The 24,720-nt window shown below is 46.8% G+C and overlaps 1 long non-coding RNA gene across 1 annotated transcript in view; it reads right to left on the bottom strand.

Annotated features, from left to right (window-relative positions):
- LOC135970048 (uncharacterized) overlaps positions 1-24,150 on the bottom strand; it is a 122,176-nt gene extending 98,026 nt beyond the window's left edge. Inside the window, exon 1 of the long non-coding RNA XR_010585486.2 lies at positions 23,992-24,150. This is a non-coding gene — a long non-coding RNA (uncharacterized lncRNA). The remainder of the gene's footprint in view (positions 1-23,991) is intronic.
- Between the last annotated feature and the right edge of the window lie 570 nt (positions 24,151-24,720).

Raw genomic sequence — 24,720 nt, 5'->3', positions numbered from 1 at the left:
CTCAGCCGAGCTAAAGAGCAAAACTCCTGCATCAGTGCTACAGAACACTATCCTCTCTGTTCTGTGCCATGCGGCTCTACTATTCCACACCATACTATGTAATATTAATACTATGCTGTGTGTTCTAATCTAGACTATATTATGCTATGCAATACTACGCCATTAGTTCAACTGTATACTCTGCAATACTATCTCACTTGTTCTATTCTAGGCCATGCAATACTATTTGTCCTATTGTATACTATACTACATACTGTTACAATGTTTCTTCTGTTCTATGCTACCCTATATAACATTATACTATTTGTTCTATCCTGCGCTACTCTCTATAATTCTATTCAGTTGGTTCCATTCTATACAATAATCTTGCATCACTTTACCATCCTCCACGATACAAGAGTAGAGCCAGTTATACTTTCATAATCTCTTTCCCAAGCTCTTGCCCCGTAAGAAATGTGATGTTTTACTATGCCTCACATAAATGCACATTTCATGATAATCAATGCCATTTCCTATGGTTATAGAATTCTGTCTCTATGATTCCATTGATATGGCTTCTTTGGGCTTTTCTGTAAGTCCTTTGCAGTGTCTGGTTTCCTAGTGAAAAGATGACTAAGGTCCAGATAAGATCCTACGAAACCAGCATCCACACAGGCTCACCTGTGTGCACACTCCTGGACTCCGTGTTGAAGGAGTGACAGGAAGACAGATAGCTGTCGGTGGATGGAAGGCAACAAGGAAAGAGTAGATTCCAGAACTGAGACAAGTATCAAGGCTCTGGCACAGCTGAGGGTCGATCCCAATTCTAGCCTCTCGCAGAAAGGCAGAGGAGACTTAGCACGAAGAGCATGGAACTTTGCTTTAATAAAGCAAATGCTTACCATCCACTGTGAGGAACTCAAGAAGAAATGGCAGTAGGCTCTACTAATAACTACTGCTGTGAAAAATGGAAGGGAGGGGGTACATTTTCACCTGGGCCATGTGGAAAGTTGGCTGGAACTGCCGCTGGACCTGATACTGGACCTGCCCCTGGACCTGACGCTGGACCTGCCCCTGGACCTGACGCTAGACCTGACGCTGGACCTGCCCCTGGACCTGCCCCTGGACCTGCCACTCGGTCTGCTACTGGACTGCTAACAAATGCTGCAGATTTTTATGGAGAGAAAAGTACAATGCGTCTGAGAGCAGCTGTCCCAGCTCTGGATGAAGCCGGCAGAACAAGGAAGCAGCAAAGAGGCTGGTATCATTCAGTGGGCAGAGTCAATGACCGTCCTCCAAGTCCAGAAAAGCTCAACCTGCATGTCTGCAACTAGAAATACCAATCATAAGCCAGACCTCCTGGCAAATACCATTGACCTGCTGTAATTCTGTGTGGTGTATTATGCCCCATGTACAGGAAGTCACTCACAGAGCCTTTAACAAGGAAGTATTAACATGACTTTTAATGCAATATAATAGCTTTGCACCCATTTAACATATATTTAACTCCAGTGGTATATGTAAATATATATTTTATACAACATCAGGCATGTTTACCTAATGGCTCGAATCTTCACAATGTCTCTCTCCCTGAGAGGACAGCGGAGGATCCCATGCACTGTCTCCAGGAAGATGGCCCTCCCAGAGAGGACTCACAAATCAAATGTGCACATGCATGCATGCACAGACACATATCACACACACACACACACACATGCACACGCACACCTACATGCAATACATACATACACACATGCACACACATTCACATAATCACATAATACCAACACATAACACATGCATGCACATACACACAACATTCAAACACACATGCATATACATACACATTCATGCATATACATTCTGACACACACATATGTAAATGCATGGACATAACATGCACAAATATACATGTATAACTATACACACACGAGCATCCATGTATGCATATTTCCACATATGTGCACTGTCATGCCTAAACATGTAACACGTGCACACACATACATGCAACACAGATACACATGCACACATATACACATGCATGCACGTGTACATTACACACAAAGGCACACATACATGCACAACACATATACATGCAATACACATTTTCATACACATAAATGCAAACACACATACATATATACACCCCTCAAGGACTCCATTATTCAATTCTAAACAAAGTGGTTTATCCCCCAAATGTACCTTCTCGTAATTAATAAGCTCTACTGCACATTTCTTGATTTCAAATAATGAGGTCTCACACACGGCACACACACATTTATACTCAAATACATGTGAACATACAAATAGAAATAGGCACACGTGCACGAAGACCCTCTTCTGTAAAGGTTTTCTCAAACTTGAACTGAACGAATTCTGCTAATTATAGTCAGAGTCAGCAAAGATATATATTTGACGTCAGAATGAATATACTCGTTCTTTTCATTACTCCTGGCAACAGCAAGAATGTAAAACAGAGTTGTGTGATACGATGCCACTTATTCAATCCCACTTCCTGGGATCTGACCCACTTGTAATAGCATTTCTGTCTGAGTGATTTCCTTCTGACGAAAATCATGAGATAATTCCTTCCCTTCCTGCTTTCTCTTTCCCAGGCCTTTTCACTGACCTTTCATCATCTCGGAAACTAAATCATAGTTGTCAAAATGGAAGGCAAAGAAACAGCCTTAGGAGAGAATCTCACAGTGGAATGGACCCGAGAGAGGAAAAAATATTCTTTTTGAAAATGTACAAAAGGAAAAGTCAAGAGGCCTGGGCTCCCTCTCACGACAGAAACAGACGTCGGCAAAGCAGGTCGCTCAGCACAGTTCAGCTCTGTGGATGAAACGGAGATTCTAGTCCATGTCCCTGTTTCAAGCTCTGTGTATGAAACAGATTCTAGCCCTTGTCCCTGTTTCATGATGTTGCAGTGAAGGAAACAAAACAGACAAAGGGCACAGGCTGGAGTAAAGGATTTTAAAAGGATGACTTAAAATGTGCGCCTGGTTTTCAAGAGCACAATGAGGACACTTTCAAGTACATTAAAGCTGATTTATAAGAGACGGGTATAAAGACTCTACAAGGTCATTAGACTTTAGACTTACAAAGAAAACAAATCACATTCTCCTAGCATCACCAGTCAGGTGTTCCACAAATACTAAGAATAGCCACCGCAACGCGATCCACTATGAGGGGTCAAAACATAAACCATGTAGCGTGGCCGAGAGCTCCTATAACCTGATTTCTAGGAATCTAATTTTAAACATCCTCACTAGCTAGCACATCACAAAAATACAGAGCTCCAAATGCCGTAACACAAGGGCTAAGAACTCCTAAGCCAAAAATATACGAGGCATTTCAGGCAAAAATCCCAGAATCAGAAGAACACAAGTTTTCTAAGTTCTTCAAAAGCTGGTGTTGGTTGAGGCTCTTCTGCAGACTTCAACAAAAGACACGCTAGAATTAGCCATTGACAGTAACCCTGAGTCAACACGCACAGTGTTCGGAAAAGCACAAGGCCTGCTCCGGGCTTGAGACCCCTGGGAACTTTCTCTGGACCACATCGAGTGGATGACTTTGAGAACTCAAAATAACCAACAATCAGTCCATGAACAGAGAAAGAAGACTGCAGCCTCCCTGGGGACGTGGCTCCATGCCTGCCCCCTTTCTTCCAGGTACCTTTGCCCTTCCTGGCTCCCTCCTCCACCTGGAGACGCTCTGGGTTCAGGCTCCTCTCAAGCTGTGTCTTGGTCCACGGCTGGCTGCCCGTGTGAAGCACCAGGGCTTGAAGGATCATATCCACCTGCTTCCTGCACTTCCCACCTACTTCCGCGAGACCCCCAGGCTCTGGCTGCTCTCAGGGATCAGGGCCGCCAGGCTCCCCTCGCAGGCTCCAACTGGAGTCCTGCACCCTGGTTTTCAGCAACGCTTGGGACTTTCTCCTGGAAACTCTCGGCTCTGGGCTTTAGTGAACTGCGCCATCCAGCTCTTCTCTGGACTCTAAGCAGGACCTTTTCTGGGTCTTCCAACCCTTCCTCCATTTCCAAATGTGGGCTTTCCTTTGGCCTCCTCTCTCGAGACATGCGCGCCTCACACTCTGGCTACTTGACCTGCACTTCTACGTAAGAGGCTCCCAAATGCACCCTGCTCCAGATTTTCCCCAAACCTCCTCCTGTATTTCCAAACTCGCAGCTTGCAGTGGTGTCTCTAAGTATCTCCGAGTCAGGTCCACACTTGCTTCTCCTCCTGATTTCCAGCAAAGCGCAACGCCGACCTCCGGGTGCAGACTCGCAGCTTCATCCGCCCTCCTGCACTCCCTCTTCCCCTCCTGACCCAGGCACCGAATCGCTCAGCTCACTGGCTGCCTTCTCTCTTCCTCTCGCCACGGCGAGTGCCCTGCATGAGCCTGCTCTGTCCCTCCGGCTCCACGGCATGCCGCACATCAGAGGCACGATTCTCTCCGAAACCCTCAGTGGCTCCCTAGTATCCGACAGGTAAGGACTTCCACATTCTGGCCTCAATCTAACTTTCTGGTCTCAGATATGCACATGCTTATTTTATCTATGCAAAGAGAGTACAGGCCTCACACCTGCTCTCATTCCTGGGCTCCTAGCTCCTCCTGAAGGTGCTGTATGAGCTACCTATGCACTTTCCAAACACTAACTGAATATGCGCTTGGAGAACACTTACTTGATAATTTTGTGGCATTGCCGGATGACGTGGACAAAGTGACAACTACGCAGGTGTGTGGATGCTGCCTTGTCCAGACCTCACTTACCCAGACACTCCCAGATGCTCAAGGTGACCAGCCCTATTGGAGCACAGACAGGCACAGGCTGCACTCCCACAACTGGGCCCCGTGAGCTGAACTATAATCATGAGGCAGCTGTTTGCTCCTAAATCTGTTTATGCCGGTGTACTTGTTACACATTACTGAAACCAATAAAGTACGACTCCAAAGAGACAATAATTGTATGAAAACTAAGTTGGATGCCTTTCAAAGACTTAATATAGGGGAATTTTTTTTTCATTTTAATCTTTTCTAAATTGCTATCAAATTAGGTATGGGCAAAAAATATACACAATGTTTGAGGAAATAATTTTTAAAGGTTTCAAATCTAACATCTTGTTTCTCTTGTGTTGCCTATTCTCTTCTAGAAGAATCAAAACTATGGCAGGCCTGCGATGGCTGTGGTTGAGGAAAGAGGCCACACCCACAGCCAGTAGAATCACGCTCAGCAGCAGCCTAGCCCCGCGTGGAAGAGGCGTGAACACTCTCGGGAGAGGTGGATGTGCACTAACCGTTCCCAGCTCTGATCTCTTTGATTAACTGAATATGGTGATTGGTTTTATCTGAGCGTCAGACAAAAGGGTGTCTACACCCAGGAAAGACTCTAAACACTCTGGACCCTGCTGGGGCAGATGGTGACCGTGACCCAGTGATACCACTCTCCAGTGGGCAGCCAGCCCAGTCTCTTAATCGTAAAGGACATTCATAGCAACACTACGAAAAAGAAACACGACTGTTCTGACCCGGAAAAGTGAAATTTAAAACATTAAATATCCAGGTTCTAACTAAGAGGCAGACGGACCGGGCGCGGTGGCTCACGCCTGTAATCCCAACCCCTTGGAAGGCCGAGGTGAGTGGATCACTTGAGGTCAGGAGTTCGAGACCAGCCTGGCCAACATGGTGAAACCCCATCTCTACTAAAAATGCAAAAATTACCCGGATGTGATGGTGGGCACCTGTAATCCCAGCTACTTAGGAGGCTGAGGCAGGAGAATCGCTTCAACCCGGGAGGTAGAGGTTGCAGTGAGCCGAGATCACGCCACCGCACTCCAGCCTGAGCAACTCCTTCTCAAAAAAAGTAAAATAAAATAAAATAAAATAAAATAAAATAAAATAAAAGGCAGACAAAGAAAAGGAGATTTCCTCTGATCTTAAAAACAGAAGTATTTGAATCACAGCCTGGATAATTGAAGATCTGCATAGAAATCACCTAGGGCCTCGCCCTCCCTCACAACAGACTGGGATAGAGGGAAGGAGGGCAGGAGGTGGGCCCCTTGTCCACGAGAGGCTCCTCCCGCCCCATCCCCTTCCGCAGGAGGGCAGGCCCCTTCTCCCCAGGTAAGACCCCGGCATCTCTACAGGGACACCCACCTCCCTTCCCTGCAATCCACTCCAGCTGCTCACGGCCAGTCAAGGGTGGCGCTCTTCAGAGAGGAGCAAACGGTTTCAGGGAGAGCCTGAACTCCGACGTCCCAGGTGTGGCTTGCCAGGGAGCACAGAGGAAGGATGCAGGTTCTGAGAAGGAGGAGGCGCAGGAGAACGAGAGAGAAAAGAGAGACAAGAGAGACAGACCGCCCAGCGGCGGGCTGAGCACAGGACCTGGCTGAGGCCTCCTGGGGAGGGGCAGAGGCAAACATGCTGCTGATTCTAGGCTACTCGGGAAGTTACAAGCTCCGAAGGGGCTGCAAGGCAGGACTCGCTGAGGAGCAGTCATGTGGATGCCCCGCCTCTCACACGGTACACACTGACAACATGCAACTCACAAACAACACAACACGCATGTACAATGCGCGTATACAACACTGACAACACACAATGCACACAAACACACACAACCTATACAATACATACCCAATACATGCAACTCACAACACAATATGCATTTATAACACACTCATACGACACATAACCAATACATGCAACTCACAACACAACATGTACGTTCAACACACTCTTACATACATACAGCACACGTAACTCACATACAACACAACACGCACGTACAATGCACTCATACAGGACACACAACACACAACTCACAAACAATATGCACATGCAACACACTCATACAACACACAACACTCATACAACACACAACACACACAACTCACAACACAACATGCACACACAACACTCACACAACATAGACACAATACATGCAACTCACCACATACACATACAATACACTCATACAGCTCACGTACAACACATGCAACTCACGTTCAACACAACATGCACCTACAACACACGCAACTCAATGCAACATTCACGTACTCACAACACAACATACACATACAATACACTCATACAACACATACAAGAAATGGAACTCACGCACAACACAACATGCACGTACAACACACTCACAACATATAACACATACAACATACACAATACATACAACTCAACACAAATACATGTACAATGCACTCACAACACACAACACTTACACAACACACAACACATGCAACTCACAAACACACATACAACACACTCATACAACACACAACACTCACACAACATACAATACATGCAACTCATATACAACATACACATATGCACAACACACAACATTCATACAACACACAACACTCATACAACGTACAAAAAATACAACTCACAAATACACGTACAACACACTCATACAACACACAACACTCAAATATACAATAAATGCAACTCAACACAATATGCACATACAACACACATACAACCCATGCAACTCACACACAACACAACACACTCATACAACGCATTCATACAACACACACTGTACACATTCTAAGTATGAAATAGAAAACAGCACACGCACGGTTTCTAAAGTATGATGAAAGTTTTCTCAAGAAGGTCATCCAACATCCAAACTGGCGCCATGTCCTCATTTTCAGCTGCTGTTCAGATTCAAGCATTTTTATCATCTGCTCTATGAATTATAATAATATAGCATAAACCCATTTTTCATTTTACACCCACTTTGGTGTGGGGTGCTCCAAAACAGGGGCCAGGAGCCTCAGAGTCGTCCCTCAGAACAAAACACAACCCACACTCAGAGGCCAGAAAGGGAACTCGGGGGGCGACACACACTCTCTCATCTGCAGAGCTCTGCTTCAATTACTTCACACGTAACCAGGGCTGGAACGGGGTTGCTGAGGGTACAGACACGGCAAACTGAGAAGAAACTGGCAGGTGGAGAAAGATCGGCCAAAAGCCAAGGAAAAATGCTGAACATTTTCCACAAATAGTTCACACGACAGATGATACTCGGGCTACTGAAAGTTTATTGAGAGGGGTCTTGCTCCAAAGAAAAAGTTCTCTCCCAAGGTTATCGAAGATTCACAGCAGACACCTGCCCCCAACACACCATCTGCCGAGGGCCTATGAGTCAAAAAGAAGGTAAGACAGAAGTAAGGGTGCAGGGGAAGGAGAGCCGGAGGGGACCGAGAACTCGGAACCAAGTGAAGTGATGGGCGGACACTGAATGCCTGACTCCAGGGTTATCACCTCGGAAAACAAGTCTGTTTAAGTCCGTAGTAACAGTGTTAGTGCTTTCACTGAACCTGCACTCAACACTGGAGAACCTCCCTGTGTTATGAAGACGATCTGAAAAATAACATTAATTCACAAGGTAGGGTGACGATTCAGCCACAGAAAATAAAACTGATATAATCCACTGCAAGTCACACTGTGTCTTTCTTTAAGACTGGTTTATGATGCAGAAAAGAGGCAGCTTGAGATCTAAAATACTGAAACTGGCAGACACCTTGTTTCCCTGAATTCTCACAACCGTGGCACCAGCTAGGGTAAGACAGAGTGGCTTTCAGAGCTTCCAGAACAGCAGAACAGATCAATCATAAATGTGCAAAGGTGATCTGAAGACAGAATTAATATTCCACGTTTTGGCTTAAACTAGTCATGTAATTTCCAATAAGTGGGAAACATCCACACCAATTTTTATAAGAAAGTTCAATGTGAACACATAGTACAGAACACTATCTTTGTTTTGGAATTTATTTACTTAATATGACAATTTCAATTGTCTTTAGGGATTCCTGATATTGAATGCTCATCTTTATTAATGATGAGCTACCCATTTTCTGACTGAGGAAATGGAAAGTTGTCACTGCCTAACAGCAATACTCAACACAGCCTGTATGAAAGGGAAAGCTCTACCTGTGTGCACACACATGCATACACATGCATACACATACCTACACATGTACACGCACACACATACACGTGTATGCACTGCACGCACATGTACACGTGTGTGCATACATACATATACATGCGCACATATGCACATGCATGCATACACACGCATATACGCACACACATATACACGTGTACACATGTACACACATTGATGCATATACACGTGCACATGGACACGCATACACGCACATACACACGCATACACACGTGCACACACATGCATGTGTACATGCATACGTAAGTATCATCTCAGGTATGTGGATTCAAAATTCTGATGCAAACAAGAATAATCACAAAACAAGGTAGGGTGTCAACAAGTGAGAATTGAGATGGATGTCCTGGAATGTTCCAGAGAGGATATGAGGGAGGTCTGCACATCACATGAACATCTTACCCATTTTAAACGTGACCATTCCTGCCAACATCAGCCTGGATTAAGATGATTTCATTTACATAAGGAACAGAAAATATAATACTTGTTCTAATGAGGTTCTATAATCATTAGATTATTTTCATAATTATAAGTAATCACTAAATAACTTCCTTTCAAGGGTCTAAAAATAAAAATAAGATAACAAAGTCACAGTCCTGACAGTTTTATCATGCAAATCACAGCTGTGAAAATAAAGCATGGTTTTGAGACTATGCCCTCCTCAAATACCCTTCATGGAATTTTGTACCAGTAATGGCTGGTAATTAATTGTTATACCAGGTGGAAAAGTATATCATTTGGGGTATACGAAGTAACCATGTAAAGAGAAATGACCATACACACCTGAAACCAGGTCTCATTTCACAACTGTTTCCTACTTTAGATTTGCTTAATTTACTTCATGAGGTGCCTTGAGGAGAGAAAGCAGAGCTGGGATCCGCCCCGAGGCTGCTTCGGGAACAGCTGGGTGGGCACCAAGACCCTCAGACCGAGGGCCGAGCTGCGTGGCTATGACCCCATCACTGTGGCTCCCCAAGTGTGTGTCCTTATGTGTCACGCAAACCTCTGCCACACAGGTGACACACGCCACACACCTGACATAGGCTCAGCACACAGGGAGCGATCAGTAAGTGGTGACTAGAGAGAAGCGACGGCCTTCAGCGTGGACGGAGAAAACAGGTCACAGACTCACAGAGGAAACGCCGCAGATCCACAGACGGAGAAAACACCACAGACTCATGGACGGAGGAAACAGACCACAGACCCACAGAGGGAAGAAAAGCGCCACAGATGCACGGAGGGGGGAAAAGCGCCACAGACGCACACATGGAGAAAACACCACAGACGCACGGACGAAAGAAACGCCACTGACGCACGGACGGAAGAAATGTCACAGACGCATGGACGGAGGAAACGGCACTGACGCACGGACGGAAGAAACGCGCCACAGAGGCACGCATGGAGAAAACAGGCCAGAGACGCACGAAGGGAGGAAACACCACAGACGCACGAAGGGAGGAAACGCGCCACTGACGCACGCATGGAGAAAACAGGCCGCAGACACACGAATGGAGGAAATGTGCCACTGCGGCACGCACGGAGAAAACAGGACACAGACGCACGAAGGGAGGAAACGCCACAGACGCATGAAGGGAGGAAACAAGGCAGAGAGAGAGCACACACCAGTGTGGAACATGGGACAGGAATGTCCCGGCCATGCACCGTCCACTCCCACTAGGGACTTCCCACCCCAGAGTGCTCAGGATGGCTGCGGAGCTCCTGCCACCCACCCCAGAGGTGAAGCTGGGGAGCCAGAGATGAGTAGGTTCACGTCCATCAAATGCGGCTGCAATCCCTGTAGTAACTGGAGGTCATCATTAAACAGAACCGCACTTCACTTGGAATAAAAGCACTCTGCATAAAAGAACTAAAGATTGTCTGGAGACGGCTTAGAAACCATCACAATCATTCTTGCTAGTGACAGCGAAGCTTTAAGAGTGGTCACTTTTCCTGTAGAAACGTCACAGAGGTGATTCCTGGAACTCATTTAGAATATTTGTTTCCCAGAAACCACACAACTAAGAATTTAATAATGCCGTCTCTTGACCAGAAAGATTAAGATTTCTGATGAAACAAAACTCTGGCCAGCCTCCTGATTCTAGAAGATGCTATACAGAAAAGCTAACTCAAAGGGGTTGCATTTCTTTTGTCGTCCATGACACACATAAAAAAAATTTTAAATATACAAAAAAGGTAGGAATTGTACAGTGAGTACCCATGTATCTACCCCCTGGATCACCGATTAGATTTTAAATGTAAAGTTCTAAATGTTTCCAGCTAAGGAAATGTGCAGTGTAAGCCTCTACCTGGTTAGAACCAAGGGGAATAGAATGAGCTTTCCCTGGCCTTGCTGCTCAGCTGGGAGGGGCTGCCACAGTTCAGCCACCCCACCCCAGAGCACCCAGGATGGCTGTGGAGTTCCTGCCACCCACCCCAGAGGTGAGGCTGGATCCCCAATCGTGGTGTTAAGAGTGAGCCAGCCAGGTGCGGTGGCTCAAGCCTATAATTCCAGCACTTTGGGAGGCCGAGACGGGCGGATCACGAGGTCAAGAGATCGAGATCATCCTGGCTAACACGGTGAAACTCCGTCTCTACTAAAAAAAAAAATACAAAAAACTAGCCAGGTGAGGTGGCAGGTGCCTGTAGTCCCAGCTACTCAGGAGACTGAGGCAGGAGAATGTCGTAAACCCGGGAGGCAGAGCTTGCAGTGAGCTGAGATCTGTCCACCGCACTCCAGCCTGGGTGACACAGCGAGACTCCGTCTCAAAAAACAAACAAACTAAAAAAAAAAAAAAAGAGTGAGCCAGCCTTTAGAGGTCATGTGGTCTGTACTTGAATAGAAAATGTTCCAGGAAACCAAAGATTCCAATGCCTGCGATGAATTCCTAACCATTTGAAACCCAGGCTCCTCGTCTATATAAAGAGAACAATGCTCTCTCCTGGGAAAGCATTTCAGAAGGACGAAAAAGGATCCACATGAGAGCAGGTGAAAACTACAAGGCACCCTGCAATTATAAGATTTTTTCTATATTTTTGTTTCAAGGAATGTCAGCATTCTAAATATTTCACTTCATCCCACATCACCTTTCAGGAGCAAATCATAACGATTAAAACCATCAGCAGAATCCCTACCAGCTCAATCGCCGCGTGCTTCTTCTCCCTGCATGAGAATTCTTGCAGAACGATGGGACCATCCAAGAATGGCTCCCTGCCATCAAGTGCCCATACTCCTTCCCCAGGGAGCTATTCCTGTACTCATGGGGCATGGGAAACCTGTATAACGCCACCAGAAAGTCCTTGTTTGATTTACACACTTTCCAGAAGGGCTGATTTTATCCAGAATCCGAACTGTGTCAAACACTAAACCTAAGAAATCATCAAGAAACCAAGGAAATGTAAGGCCATATCCTGCCCTGGGTGCATGACTACTAGGGGAGAAATAGAAAGTGAGACATGAAAGGAAACTTTTAAGATATTCAGAACATCACTGGGTGATTCCAGGAATCCATTACAGATCATTGCTGTTCCTAAAAACAGGAAAGAAATTCTAAAATTCCAACAGGCATGGTGAGTCCCTTACTTGCATGAAATCAAAATAATAATCCGTCGCCATCTTTAAAAGACAAAAGAAAAACTCTATTTCCTCTTCATATTAATTTGTGTACAAATAACTTAAGTGAGAAAATCTTAATGTCTGGACTGTGATATCAATAGCAAAATAACCCCAAGCTTCCCAATGAAAAGATATAGATGGGCTGAGTGGATTTAAAAGAAGAAAAACCAACTACATGCTGCCTACAAAAAACTCACTTCAGCCATAAAGACACACATAGACTAAATGTGAAGGGATGGAAAAACATGTTCCACATTAATGGAACTCAAAAGTGAACAAGAGTAGCTATATTTATTTCAGACCAATCACAATTTAAGTCAAAAACTGTAAAAAGGAGACAAAAAGGTAATTATGTAATAAAGAGATCAACATAGCAAGAGGATATAAAAATTACGAGTATATGTGCACCCAACAACAAAGCATCCAGATATATAAAGCAAATATTAGTAGATCTAAATAGAGAGAGAGGTCGGGCAAGGTGCCTCACACCTGTAATTCCAGCACTTTGCGGGGTGGAGGCAGGTGGATCACCTGAGGTCAGGAGTTCAAGACCAGCCTGGCCAACATGGTGAAACCCTGTCTCTACTAATACAAAAAATTAGCCCAGCATGGTGGCACATGCCTGTAATCCCAGCTACTCGGGAGGCTGAGGCAGGAGAATCACTTGAACTCAGGAGTTGGAGGTTGCAATGAGTTGAGATTTCACCTCTGCACTCCAGCCTAGGCAACAAGAGCAAAACTCCTTCTCAAATATATATATATACACATACATATATATATATACATACATATATATACACACACGTACATATATATATATATATATAGAGAGAGAGAGAGAGAGAGAGAGAGAGAGACCAACACAACAATAGTAGGGGCTTCAGAACCCCACTGTCAGCACTGGAGATCATCTAGACCAAAAATAACAACAAATTATCAAGTTGAAAGTACAGTGTAGACCAAATGGACCTAACAGACATTTACAGAACATTTCATCCAACAGATACAGAATGCACATTCTTCTCATCGGCACATGGAACATTTTCTAGAATCAACCACACGCTAGGCTACAAAAGAAGTCTCAATACATTTTTTAAAAATTGAAATAACGTCTAGGATATTCTCAGACTGTAACAGAATAAAGCTATAAATCAACAACAAGGAACAGATACTTCTCAAAAGAAGACATTTATGCAGCCAATAGACACATGAAAAAATGCTCATAATCACTCGCCATCAGAGAAATGTAAATCAAAACCACAATGAGATACCACCTCAAACCAATTAGAATGGCGATCATTAAAAAGTCAGGAAACAACAGGTGCTCGAGAGGATGTGGAGAAATAGGAACACTTTTACACTGTTGGTGGGACTGTAAACTAGTTCAACCATTGTGGAAAACAGTGTGGCCATTCCTCAAGGATCTAGAACTAGAAATACCATTTGACCCAGCAATCCCATTACTGGGTATATACCCAAAGGATTATAAATCATGCTGCTATAAAGACACATGCACACGTATGTTTATTGCGGCACTATTCACAATAGCAAAGACTTGGAACCAACCCAAATGTCCATCAATGACAGACTGGATTAAGAAAATGTGGCACATATACACCATGGCATACTATGCAGCCATAAAAAAGGATGAGTTCATGTCCTTTGTAGGGACATGGATGCAGCTGGAAACCATCATTCTTAGCAAACTATCGCAAGGACAGAAAACCAAACACCACATGTTCTCACTCATAGGTGGGAAATGAACAGTGAGATCACTTGGACACAGGAAGGGGAACATCACACACCGGGGCCTGTTGTGGGGTGAGGGGAGGGGGGAAGGATAGCACTATGAGATACACCTAATGTAAACGACAAGTTAATGGGTGCAGCACACCAACTTGGCACATGCATACATATGTAACAAACCTGCACATTGTGGACATGTACCCTAGAACATAAAGTTTAATAAACAAACAAACAAAAAACAAATCAACAACAAGCAGAACTTTCAAAACTGTATAAATACATAGAAATTAAACAATATGCCCTTGACTAGCCAATGGGTCAATGAAGAAATTAAGAAGGAAATTTAAAAATTTCTTGAAATAATTGAAAACAGAAACACGGCTGGGCGCGGTGGCTCAAGCCTGTAATCCCAGCACTTTGGGAGGCCGAGACGGGCGGATCACGAGGTCAGGAGATCGAGACCATCCTGGAGAACATGGTGAAACCCCGTCTCTACTAAAAAAAAAAAAAAATACAAAAAACTAGCTGGGCGAGGTGGCGGGTGCCTGTAGTCCCAGCTACTCGGGAGGGTGAGGCAGGAGAATGGCATGAACCCGGGAGGCAGAGCTTGCAGTGAGCTGAGATCTGGCCACTGCACTCCAGCTCGGGAGAGAGAGCGAGACTCCGTCTCAAAAAAAAAAAAAAAAGAAGAAAACAGAAACACAACATATCGAAGCCTATGGTATACAACAAAAGCAGTATTAAGAGGAAAGGTTATAACAATAAACTCCTACATTTAAAAAACAGATTTAAAATAAACAACCTAACAATGAACTGCAATGAGCTGGAAAAGCAACAACAAATCAAATCCAGTAGTGGTAGAAGAAAAGAAATAACAAAGATCGAAGAGGAAGTAAATAATATGGAAACTAACAAATATAAAAGATGAAGAAAAAAGTGTTGGTTTTTTGAAAAGATAAATACAATAGACAAACCATTAGCTACACTAAGGAAAAAAAAAAAGAAATCCCAAATAAATAAAATTAGAAACAGAAAAGGAGAATTACATTTGATACCACAGAAATACAAGGGATCATTAGAGACTATTTTTAACAACTGTATGTCAACGGATTGGAAAACCTAGAGGAAATGGATAAATTCCTGGACATGTACAACCTACCAAGATGGAACCAAGAAGAAACGGAAATCTAAACAGACCAATAATGAGTAACATGTATGACTATGTAATAATAAAATGTCTCCCAACAAAGAAAACCCCAGAACTAGGTGGCTTCACAGCTGAATTCTACAAATTTTTATTTCAATTCTTCTCATGCTATTCCAAAAATATTGAAGAGGAGGAAATTCTTCCAAGTTCATTCTTCATGGCTAGCATTACCCTGATACCAAAATAAGACAAGGACACAATAAAAAGAGAAAACCACAGGTCAATGCCCCTGATGAACACAGATGCAAAAATCCTCAACAAAATACTAACAAACTGAATCCAACAGTAAATCGAAAAGATTATACACCATGATCAAGTGGGATTTATCCCAGGATGCAAGGATTGCTCAACAAACACAAATCAATAAACACGCTACATCACATCAACAGAATTAAGGACAAAAACCATATCATTTCGACAGATACAGAAAAAGCATTTGATAAAATTCAACGCTGCTTCATGATAAAAAGTCTCAACAAACTAGGCACTGAAGGAAACACACCTCAACACAATAAAGGCCATATGTGACAAACCCACGGCTAACATAATGGTGAATGGGGAAATACTAAGAGTTTTTCTCTGACACCTGTAACAAGACAAGGACGCCCACTTGTGCCACTCCTATCCAACACAGCACTGAACGTCCTAGTCAAGAGCAGTTAGGCAAGAGAAAGAAATCAAGGGCACCCAGAGTGGAAAGGAGGAACTCTAATTGTCTGTTTTCAGACAATATGCTCTTATGTATTAAAAAAAAAAAAAAAAAAAAAAGACTCCAGCAAAAATCTCTTTGAACCGATAAACAAATTCAGTAAAGTTACAGAATACAAAATAAACATATAAAAATCAGTAGCATTTCTGTAGACTAACAATGAGCCAGTGGAAAAAGAAATCAAGAAAGCAATCCCATTTAGCTACAAAAATATAAAATAAAAATAAAAATACCTCGGAAGAAGTCTAACCAAGAGGGTTAAAGGTCTCTATGAGGAAAATGATATTCTACCTTCTGAAGGGAGAACAGTGGAATCTAGAGACAGGAAAGGGCGGCGGGAAGGCAGAAAGGGAGAGGTTGGTTAATGGATACAAAATTACATCTAGATAGTAAAAATGAGGTTTAGTATGCTATAGCCTTGTAGGGTGACTGTAGTTTATAATTTATTGTATATTTTCAAGCAGCTAGAAGAAAGGATTTTAAATATTCCCAGTATTAAGAAATGATAAATGTTTGAGAAGGCGGACATGCTAATTACCCTGATTTGCTAACTACACATGATAAACATGTATTGAAATATCACACTGTATCCCATGGATATGTACCATAATGTGTCCATTAAAAATAATAATTGTTAAAAACCCAAGGGCCATTTCTCATTTGTCCTATGTCAATGTTGTGGTCCACTGGTGGAGACCTAGCCATTTGCAAGTAAGACTATAGTCACTTGAGCTGAAAGCAAATGAATCGTCACAAAAACTACCACTGGCACCAAGTCTTCTTTCCAGAATTTCCTGGCCACAGCACTGCCACAGTCACTGTGGGCAGGAAAGACACACTAGCAACCAAGTTTCAACCCCAGCACAGTTGATGCTTTTATTTCTCTGGTTTGGAATAAGTGTGTGTTCATAACTTACATTTACTCCAACTGTCCCCTTGCTTAAATAGCTCCTAAGGATGACTTCCTGTTACTAAATTCCAACAGCTTCTGAGCACCCATTATATTCTCCAAAGTAAATAAAAAGAGAAAATGTGTTGAAAGCCTGATAATATTCACTGAAGAATCCATCATGATGTACCGCTTGAAATGGCCACTCCACCTTGTTCCTTTACATGACTTTTAAAGTAGCCCCAGTTATTACACATAATTGAAGCCATAATTTCTGCAATACCATTAGGTCCACAAAGGGTGGGGCCAGGAGACTTCAAAGTCTGTCTCTGAATTTTTTTTTAAAAAAAGGAAAGCTTATGAGAGTAGGTAACGAAAATAAATATTCACGCAACTCGGAACAGGTGATGGTGACACATAAAGCTCCAGCCTGGCACAGGTGTCCAGCCAGTGAGGGTGGGGACACAGACTCATATGGTTCCCACAATCCCCCAGAAGTGCCACAGACAGGTGGGTGGCCTGAGGCAGAACTAGGCTCCGAATTCCAGGAGCTGTCTGGCTCATGTGCACCCCATGTGGTCCACAGTGCACGAGGATGCCCAACGTCAGCTGTCCCGGTGCAGAGCACAAGAATGCCCCATGGCATGAGCCCCCGCTGCACAGCATAGCCCGAAGGTGCCAGCCCAGCCTCCTACACACACTGGCCACCAAGGCACTGCCCTCCAGGAAGGAGGACCCCAGAGGTCGTGGCAGGGTGAGGTTCTGCTCTTCATCATCCCCGAGCAGAGGGGAAAGTCCCAGCAGACATTTGGGGAGCCTCTACAGGTGGCTCTGGGACTCTGAGTGGAGGCTCAAAGATGTCCCCAGATACACCAGACTCAAACCTAAAACAGGCCATTCTTCCAGATATGCCCAGACTGGAACCTATATAGGCCATCCTTCCTAGCTTTCCTCTGGAAAAGCAGGCTTAAAAGAGTATGAACTAAAAGGGGCCACCAGGAAGAGGGAAGTCCTATCTTTAAAAAAAAGATTTTTTTAAAAAAAGAGGCATTGAGGCTCTGACCCATCTGATCACAGAGTACGTGCTCGGCAGCATCTGTCAGAGCAGAGCAAGTACACACATGCTCTCCATACCCTGTGCTACCGGTCCCCGTGCTCCCCGCACCCATGTCCCCTGCACCCGTGCTCCCCACACCTGTGCTCCGGGCACCCGTGCTCCCTGCACCCGTCCTCCCCACGCCCATGCTCCCCACACCTATCTGTGCTCCCCATGCCTATGTTCCCTGCACCCGTGCTCCCCGCACTGTGTTCCCTGCACCCATGTCTGCTCCTCGAGATCTCTTCCACTGATTTCCTCTGTACGTCCCTCTTGAGAGTCACTATCACCTCGAATCACCTGATAAATGCAGGTAAAGAAAAAGTCTAGAGCAGCACATTGGAGGACAGAGTGGAAGTGGCTGTTTACCAAGCAGGGCTATGAGATGAGCGCATCTGATCCCCATTAATCCTGACGGTCAGTTGATTGGCCCTGTTCAACAGCTGGGGACACTGAGGTGTGGAGGGACGGGCTTGCTTACCCCGGACGATGCTGACAGTGTGGGCCCAGCCCGGTCCCACAGCCACCAGGAGGAGCTCCTGAGTGGGAGCTCCTGAGTGGGCATGCGCGGAGGTGCAGCCCAGAGAACGCCTGGGACCCTGGCACAGACTCCTCAGGAAGGAAACAGAGAAAGGTCCACAGAGACTCAAGCAGCACAGAAGAAGGTCACCCACAAGTTAAAAATAGATGTTTGTGCTTTATCGTCCCAGCGTGCTAAAAATCCAGCTCGCTCACACGCACAGCCTGAAGTGAGCCCGGCCTGCTTCAGCACTGGGCTAAGGGAGAGCCGCACCTGCCCCTCTCCCGACAATAGCAGGCTCGGCAGCTATTCTTCAATGAACTTGACACCCTTCCACGAGGATTAAGCTTCACTCTGTCGACACTGGGTAAGTTTAATCCCGACACAGCTAACCGTGTCGATCTGCAGTGAACAAACAACTTACTTTGGATGATTCTGTCACTGACAAAGACCCCGAATCTCCCAGCAAAGCTTAGTGATACGACTTACCTTTCTGTTTTCATTTCAGGTACACTGGTCCATTAGGTCTAGTTTACCTGCTGATAATGTCTTGGAAAGACCACCGGGGGCCCCACACCATTTTCAGCTTTATAGGGATGTGAATTTCCCTTTGATGACAAAGGTGATGAGGAAATAAAACAAGGATCCAAAACAGATGCCTGTGTGTTTCCTGGGAGTGATAAGGTCAGGGACTGCCGCTCTGTGTCAGGTGAGGGAGTAACAGAGAGAATGGCACCAACTCCTGAGACAGGACCTGATGCATGATGCAGCCACCGCCTGTGGCCATGGAAATTCCAGGGAATGCAGGCCCCAGTTGCATGATACAGCCGCTATCTGTGACCACAGAAATTCCAGGGAACGCAGACCCTCAGTCACATGGTACACCATCTGCGGCCACAGAAATTCCAGGGAACGCAGACCCTCAGACACATGGTACGGCCACCATCTATGGCCAATTCTAGGGAATTCAGACCCTCAGTCACATGGTACAGCCACCATCTATGGCCATGGAAATTCCAGGGAACGCAGACCCTCAGTCATATGGTACGGCCACCGTCTATGGCCACGGAAATTCCAGGGAACGCAGACCCTCAGTCATGTGGTACAGCCACCATATATGGCCATGGAAATTCCAAGGAATGCAGACCCCAGTCCCATGGTGCAGCCACAGCCTGCAGCCACAGAAATTCTGGGGAACGCAGACCCCAGTCGCATGGTACAGCCACCACCTATGGCCATGAAAATTCCAGGGAACACAGACCCTCATTCACATGATACAGCCACCACCTATGGCCACGGAAATTCCAGGGAACATAGACACCAGTTGCATGGTGCAGACACCACCTGCAGCCACAGAAATTCTGGGGAACACAGACTCCAGTCGCACGGTGCAGCCACCACCTGTGGCCATGGAAATTCTGGGGAATGCAGGTCCCAGTCTCTAAAGTGTTATTTGTTTTATGACCTTCACTGCAGTGAATGTGGAAGAGTTTCTCCAGGTGCAGAGCTCAGTATCCAGAAGGGAAGTCGGCCCTAGGAATGCCTTCCTCCTCTTCAGAGCTCAGGGCCCAGGGCTGACGCCCTTGGGAGGGGTCCTTGTTCGGCAACTGTGCCTGTGGAGGGTTCCCCAACACTCACCATGCACCTCCTAGGAGCGGAGGCTACAACAGGGAGCCAGAGACCAAGCTCTGCTCAGACAACAGTGAGCTGTTGGCCTTCCACTCTAAGTTCAACAGGGAGCCAGAGACCAAGCTCTGCTCAGACAACAGTGAGCTGATGGCCCTCCACTCTAAGTTCCAACTGCACGGAGTGTGTATTCCATGAATGCTTGTTAAATGAATGATTCATATAAGGTCGTCTGTGCTGACCTTTGCTGGTCTGCTGACTGTGGGCTTCAGAGCATTGACCTCATTCCTGGAGCAGCCAGTTCTTCCCAGAGCGATGGCTGCTGGAGGACAAAGCCCAGGACTTCTGTCCTGCAGCAACGTGCTCAGGACCCTGCGCTGGGCACGCTGGGAGCCTCTCCAGCAGTAGATCCCCAGTCCTGACCTTGCAATACCAGTGAACCCCACGGGAGTCCCAAGTGCTCAAAATCAAGTAAATGTCCATTGTGATTTAACATATCAATTTTAGAAGAAAGGGCAGATTGCCGCCTCCCTCTTCAAGCTAGGGACCATAAATCAATCCACGGCCCTAACTGAGGCTCTGCCTTAAATCCTGCTAAAACTACCAGCCAAACACTCAAATTTACATTAGAGTTAAAGGAAAAAAAAAAAAAACTAAACCAAACATCTGTAAGAAATGGTCAAGTAATCTGTGATACATCAACCCAAAGATTAAACATTAAAACAATGAAGTAGCAAGATATTAAAAGAATATAAACTCTATGTACATCGTGGTTCAAGTTGCTAAAATTACACAGAGAGAAAGACTAGAATGGAAGGGGGATAGGTTTACAGATACATTTTTTAAAATTTTAAATATTACTTCTCTAATGTATGATTTGACTAACCAGATAATTCAGCAAAAAAAAAAAAAAAAAAAAATCAATTATGCCTATAGATAAATATGTAAAGAATCCTTCTCTCTGATGCCAATGGAATTAGTTTGGGTCCGGCCTACAGTCTTCAATCTTTTAATTAAGACACAAAAACCATCTGTCAAGCTATTAGGAAAAAAAAAAAAAAGATTTATAACCAGGAGCCCAGAAGAAAAGGACCCGCTATGTATCACAGCGTCTCTCCACGCCTCTCCACCCCGGACAGTGCTCCCTCTTTCCCCATTTTCATACCTACTGCACAAAACACTTAGTAAAGAACTATCTCAATTCATGAGTCGCACAGCACAAAGGTCCGATGTCGCTGCCAAACACACCCTGCAGCCCCAAAACGAAGCGGCAACCCCCAGTGAAGGAAGAATGAGAGGCTGCTGGTTGTAATTTTAAATCTCGCAACTCAATGTCTTTGCACTTTCCTGCTTTGTTGGTTTCAAGGGCTCATTAAAATTAACCCCCCTACTGGATATTGAAGAAAGAAAGCAGGACTGTTGTGCAGGCTCTGAAGAGGCAGAGCCCTCGTTCCGCGGCCACCGCTGTCTTTCTACCCACAGCAGACGGGTTGACCAATTAGTCTCCCTTAGAGGGCGCTGTTTATGATCACTGCGAACAAATGGGTGCAATTGCTTCTTTTGAGATGTAGCAAGTTCTGGGCCCTCAGCAGAAAAAAAAAAGGGGGGGGCACTGGCACAATAGTCATAACCTCTGCGTGACACACACACAGAAGGAAAATTAAAGCCCTGGAGGCGGGGGCGTTTGGAAAGGGAAGGTGGAAGCAGGAAGGACGCCCACAGAATAGAATGGTCAGAAACCGACCACGTCACTAAAGGGCGCCTTAGACGGTCCAGAGGACAAAATGCCCCTCTTTCCAGGGTAAACACCCATTTGCCAAACAGCCAGTGACCGCAAGCAGGAGTTTGCTTTTTTTTTTTTTTAAGGCATCGAGTAACAATGAGAAGAGCAAGAAATGAGCTTAATAATGGGACTAACAGGGCCCTGGGCTGGTGACTCAGCTGATGTGCACAGCATCAAAACCCAGGTCCCTCAATGCGCTCCCTCTGCAGTTCAGGCCAGCACTACAACTCACCCCAATCACTGCTTTAAAAAGCAGTTCTAAAAAAAGACATGGCCCATTTGAAAGCAGCTGGAGGAGGAAGACAGAGAGTGACTCGCAGAATCCAACCGCTTGTAGCTTTGGAACCATAACAAGAATATGAAACTAGCCGGTCCAGTGTGAGGCAGAACAGAGACACTGTCACCGCTCTCAGGAGGCTGAGCGGGAAGCCCATGGCTCAGGCCCCGCAACGCCCTAATGGTGCCTGGAGCAGCCCACAGGTCTGTGTCCTTCGTGTGGGTTCACCTTCCTAGTTTCCTGGGTAAATTCAATGTACAACATTTATTCGCCAAGAAAAGAACATTCAAAGCAAACTACTGTCATAACTCTGAAGGACTCTTAACACTCCAGTCCACACGTTCAAAAGCCCACAAATATCAGTGCTGCCACTGTGTAGGCAACAATGTTTTTGATGCATCATGCACGTAACCAGTAACGATGTTTTCATGTTTTCCGTAGCCATCTCATTCAGGATACTTAAATATCTGTGACGACTTGACACTTAGTTACCTGTGACTTTCAGATAGATTTAACAAGGCTACCTGACGGAGAAGGCCTCACCCTCCTGATCCCGGGCACAGGCGCCCCTACGTGCACCCGGGACCTGGGGAGGGCACTCTCCATCACCTCCTGCTCTTCAATGTTAAATGTCCTCCCGGCGCGCCCGCGTCCTGGGCCCAGGCTCGGGCCCCTCCTGGAGAGACGCTTCCACATTGCAGGGCAGGGGAAGCCCAGAACCCGCGCCACGGCGCCGATGACGTCCCAGAGTCCCAGCTTTCTGGTCCTTCCGGTCCGCGGAGGCTGGCGGGGAGGTCCTGGGACCCATTTTACTTTTCAGTTTTGTCACGAGCCGGAAGGCGACAGCACATCCGAGCACAAGAAACCCTTTTTGTAAATCTTCCAGCGGAAACGCGAGGGGCTCCCGGACCGCCTCGGAGACGCCAGGCGGGAACCCAGAGCACCCCTGCCGCGTCCTGCATTGCAGCAGCCGGGACCCCGCCCACACCGCGCCGGGCACGAGGCGACAGGAGGCGTGCGGGGACACGGCCGTTTCTTTCTCGACATGCTGGGTGGTGGTGTGGGGCGGAGTTGGGGGGCGGGGGGCCACTTAGGAAGTGATCGCGCTGTACCCTCGCTTCGGAGGGGGAGCCCGGCCCCGTCCTACAGCTCAGAGGCAGAACGACCCCCGAGGGCGCTCCAGGCGACCCCCTCTGCCAGGCTCAATTTAAAACATAAACCGGAGGGGATGGAAAGCTCACTATCCTTCGGATGGAGGTTCCTACCGCCATGTCCCTTCCTCCTCCGCCCCACCCGGCAAGGACCCCGGGGCTGCCTTGACCGCTCACGCTGCCCCGCAGGTACCCCTGCCCTGCCGCTCCCGGGCACCGGCTTCGACCCAGTTCTCCCGATCGCTTCCCCGCTCTTCTCCCCGGTTCTTCTCATCGCTTCCCCATCTTTCACCGGGTCCTCCCATCGCTCCCCCCTTCTTCTGCCCTGTCCCCCCATCCCCTTCGCCCTGTTCTCCCTCTCTCCGTCCGTCCCGACCTCGCCACCTGGAGGGGGGCGCGCACCTTGAGCATCCCCGCCGCCGGTCAACAAGCCGATGGCTTGCAGGCCCCGGAGAGGTGCTCCGGGAACTTCCGCAAGAAGCCCTTGGGGGCCCGGGAGTCGTCCGCGTCCATGGCGAGGAGGCCGAGGGGAATCGCTAGTCCGGGTGCGCGGCAGGCAATGAGGACCCTGCCCGCGCGCGCCGGACTCGGAACTGCTGCCCCGCCCGCGCCCCCACCCGGCGCCAGCGCCAATGGGCAGTGACGGGCGGGGCCCGAGCGCACAGGAGGGCCTGCCGGGGCGGGGGCGCGGCTAGGGGCAGAAGCAGGGAAAGGGGCAGGGAAAGGGCAGGGGCTGGCGGGGAGGGGGCGGGTGTGGGCAGGAGCACCTACGCGGGGGTCGTCGTAGGTAGGGGCCGCGCTAGCGGTGGGGGAGGTCGCAGATGCGGGGGTACCTCCACAGGTGGGCAGGGTCCCTGCGGGTGGGGCCGCGTTGCTGGTGCGCGAGCCTCGCGGGTGGGTTGGAGGACTCTGGTTGGGGGCTTTAGAGATGCCCGGAGCGCCACAGGTGGGGGCAGGGGCAGCGTCCGGGGGAGGGGAGAACGCATGGGGGCGGCGTCACAACGTTTGCTGGGCTTGCCATGGCGGGACAGAATAGAACGCGGGGAGCATCTCCCGGGGGGGCAAGGGAGACCGTGAATGGGCGCGAACGGCGGGGCGGGTGGAAACCCCGCACTTGCTGGGAGCGCCGAT

The sequence above is a fragment of the Macaca fascicularis genome, chromosome 3, assembly GCF_037993035.2.
Source record: "Macaca fascicularis isolate 582-1 chromosome 3, T2T-MFA8v1.1".
Classification (NCBI taxonomy): domain Eukaryota; kingdom Metazoa; phylum Chordata; class Mammalia; order Primates; family Cercopithecidae; genus Macaca; species Macaca fascicularis.
Note: the sequence above shows the minus strand (reverse complement) of the source record. Positions and strands in the feature narration are given on the sequence as shown.